This window comes from Halictus rubicundus, unplaced genomic scaffold (genome assembly GCF_050948215.1).
Source record: "Halictus rubicundus isolate RS-2024b unplaced genomic scaffold, iyHalRubi1_principal scaffold0165, whole genome shotgun sequence".
NCBI lineage: Eukaryota > Metazoa > Arthropoda > Insecta > Hymenoptera > Halictidae > Halictus > Halictus rubicundus.
Window position 1 is genome coordinate 392,568 of NW_027488706.1, and position 4,312 is coordinate 396,879.

General features: G+C 38.2%; 1 non-coding gene across 1 annotated transcript; it reads left to right on the forward strand.

Annotated features, from left to right (window-relative positions):
• The first annotated feature begins 3,649 nt into the window (after nt 1-3,649).
• On the forward strand, nt 3,650-3,721 carry Trnad-guc (transfer RNA aspartic acid (anticodon GUC)). Its single transcript has one exon. It is a non-coding gene; the product is annotated as a tRNA-Asp (tRNA).
• The last annotated feature ends 591 nt before the right edge of the window (nt 3,722-4,312 follow it).

Consider the following 4,312-nt stretch of genomic DNA (forward strand, 5'->3'; position numbering starts at 1 on the left):
GAAGAGAAGAAACTAGCGACAAAAGAAAAAATAGAAAAAAGCCACCAAGCGAAAAATAGATTCATTAAATCCGGGGTATCATTTAGCTCACTTTTCAAAGGAAATAGCACACCGAGTCTACCCACCCCCGAACCACAGAAAACAGACGACACAGACCAAAACCCACTATTAAACCAAATCAAAAGAACAATAGAGTCCGCAGTAACTATCCAAATGTCCCGATTCCTCGAACAGTTAGAATCAAACAGCAACAAGATCAATTTAATTGCCAATGCACTAGATCTCGAATTTTAACATTCAATTCCTCCACGACCAACTACACACGGCAAAACAATGCGGAGAAACTTCGATGCAATAGACTTAAAATCACCGAAATTAACGTAAATTCACTAATATCGTATGAAAGTAGGGCATCTCTTGCAGAGTATCTAGCGTCCAACGATCCGGATGTGGTCCTTCTTTGTGAAACTAAGTTAAGTCCTAGACATGTAATTAGGTTTAAAAATTATACATTCCTAAGAAACGACCGAGCCAATGCTAAACAGGCTGGGGGAACAGGCATCCTAGTCAGAAATAATATTAAATTCAAGTCCATCCAGCGGGGCGGCGTAGAGAATGCCACCTTCGAAGCCACCACGATTAAAATAAAGATCCAAAATAATAACAATCTATACATCATATCAGGATACGCGACCAGTAGCTGCAAAAAGGAATTTATGGCCGAACTACAATTATTATTCGAAAAATTAGAATTACACAATAACAATAATTACTACCTCCTCGCGGGCGATTTAAATGCCAAACACTCCGCATGGAGCAACCCCATAAACAACCACAGAGGAGTAGCTCTCCTGAACTGGATATCACGTAACGAAATAACCTACAGAATCTCCCTCCTTCACACACTGACACCATCCTTCCCCAAAAGCGGAGCTTTCATAGACATCTGCATAGCCGACAGCAGACTACAATTCCACGATACACCCGCACACGACAGACTCGACTCCACCGACTACGACAGCGACCACAAAGCTGTGAACATGACGATATCAATACGTACTCACGACTACTTAGAAATAGACGAAGCAACCCCCAGTATAAAATACAATTACCATAAAGCCGACTGGGCAGAATTCTCATCACAATTAGAACAAAACGGTAAAATAGACATTCCGAATAATAGAAACCTTACAACAGACGAAATCGACAAATACATAGAACAGCTCAACACAAATATCACGCAAGCAATAGACATAGCAGTACCGCAAACCAACACCAACTTCGACTCGACAGACAGATACATTACGACAGAAATAATAAAATTAAGAAAACGAAAAAGCCACTTACTAACACTGTTAAATAGACTAACTAGATTCTCAAATTACACAAGTACATACGACATTCCTATAGCCACATTGAAACAACTGCTAAAAACTACAAGATACGAGATTAAAAAAGCCTTTCAAAATTCTACAAGTAACTACTGGAAACACAGAATTTCACAAATATCCACACAAAAATCCAACGAACTTTTTCCATCCATCAACAACATCTTCCGACCGAAACACAAAAACAATATAGACACCCTAAAAATTCCTAACACGAAAACAGATATAATAAACGCCAACATAGACCGAAACAACATACAGACAGACGAAAAGAACAACCTTCTAATCACAGAAACACAAGACAAATTAAACATATTAGGGGCACATTTCGAAGCAGCCCACACACAGAACTCGCACATGGGCAAACATGAACTAACAAACATAATTCAACAGAAGGTACAAAAGATACGAACCGAATTGGACGAAGACGCACGTAACAACAAAACAGTATGCACCTTCCATGACGAAAATACCGCATCAAATCCGAACACAGACATAATCCCAACAAATTTCTTCACCTCCTACCTCAAACTACAAGACACATTCAAACACCTGAACAATAAAAAATCCTCCAGTTTTGATAGCATACCAAACATTGCACTAAAAAGGCTACCCCTCCGGTACATTTATTACTACACGGTAATATTTAACAATTGCCTAAACCGCGCATACTTTCCTACAACCTGGAAAACAGCGAAAGTGGTGGCTCTGAAAAAAAAAGGTAAAGATGGAGCCGAACCGACCAGCTACCGACCCATCAGTCTCTTGCCCAACATAAGCAAGATATTCGAAACCACAGTAAACAACTCATTAAACACATTTTGCACAGACAATAGCATTATCCCAGAAACACAATTCGGCTTCAGGTTCAAACATTCTACCATCCACGCGATAACAAAGTTTACCTCCGATATATGTTGGGCAAGAAACGCAGGTGACTGTGTCGGGGCAGTATTCATCGACCTTGAAAAAGCATTCGATACAGTCTGGCTGGACGGACTCTTCTTCAAAATGCTGAAGAAAAATTTCCCCCCTCATTTGATCAAAATGCTATGGAATATGTTACACGGAAAATCGTTCCGCGTTACAGAGGGGACCAATACCTCCACAAAAATATTTAACATAAAAAACGGCCTACAACAAGGCACCGTCAATTCCCCAATCCTGTTTAGCATATACATAAGCGATCTCCTACAAATGTACGGCTTAAATAGCGAACCACACAAAAAAGCAATAGCTTTTGCAGATGACCTATTAATATACGTCAACAACAACAAACCCTCGGTAATACAGAAACAGTTACAAGAAACATTTGATAAAATCCAAGACTATTTTCATACATGGAAACTTAAAATTAACGTCAATAAATGTGAAACAATACTTTTCCGACCTTACATCTCCACAATCTCCGATGCCAACTATGACGTCAGAAAATACTCCAAAGATTTTCACTTACATGATTCCAACAACAGATCAGTAAAAATCCCCCATAAAAACGTGGTTCGCTACTTAGGCGTACACCTAGACTTTAAATTAAATTACAACAACCACATAGACATACAAATAGACAAAGCTCAGAAAGCCTTCCTAGCAAATAAGAGATTATTCTACTGTAAGGACCTAACTACGAATGTCAAAATTCTGTGCTACAAGCTTCTAGTACGGCCAATACTGACATACGGTGCACCAATATGGTATAACATAAGTGCAAGCACCATGGAAAAACTCAGGCTTCTCGAACGTAAATGCATAAGAGCATGTTTAAATAAATACAGGACACCCGAATCCAACTACACCAAACTATACAGCAATCATAGACTCTACGAAATGGCAAAAATGCCCAGAATCGACATATTTACACTCAAACTCATTCGCAACCATTGGGTGAACGTTCCCAATATCCAAGAAAATAGCCACATATACCCATCAGCTTACCCCTACCCACAATACCACGAATCAACCAGACACACAGGATATACACCCCCAGAATCATTCATACACTTCGACAGCAACGGACTCATACAAGACAATCACAAACAACCAATCATATACCATTATAATAGAAAAACATATGACAAAAGACTACTCTACGACAGCAACATCACCTTTGACCACCCAGAAATGCGCTTTAGATATAAGCTAACGAAATACGACAAAGAAATCGTCACAAAGGAAGACCCAGAGAAATTCTGGTGGTTCCAAACCTAGATAAGTAATAACCAACCATAAGTAATAATAACAAATATTAAAACAGCGTCCCGTCCTCGATAGTATAGTGGTCAGTATCCCCGCCTGTCACGCGGGAGACCGGGGTTCGATTCCCCGTCGGGGAGTGAAATTATATTTTTACAAATTATATTTTTACAAATTATATTTTTACATATATGTTATCTAATCTTAAATGCTATATCAGATTATATTTTTAAATACCTTTAAATACCGTTAAGTAGTTTTTTAATTAAATTATATTACAAGCATAGTTATAGATATCATATAGGATCAACTCATTTCTAACCCATAAAAACCAAAGATTGTACAGTTTTTCCCAATCCGTGCCTTTCTGTACATATAAATATATATATAAGCGTCCCTAATTAAGTTAAGCCATACTTAGTATAAGCGTTAATAGTTGCAATAAGTGCAGTGTACATATAGATATAATCATAGTATTAAACCGTGCGTGCCCGGAACTCCGAGCCTTTAGTTTATATATTAAACATTTATATCTGTTATACTTTTTTTTGAGCGTTTAAGTTTATTGTACCGTTGTATATACTGTATTTATTTTGGCACAATAAACGCCCTGTTACAAAAAAAAAAAAGTGGTCAGTATCCCCGCCTGTCACGCGGGAGACCGGGGTTCGATTCCCCGTCGGGGAGTGAAATTATATTTTTACAAATTATATTTTTACCTATATGTTATC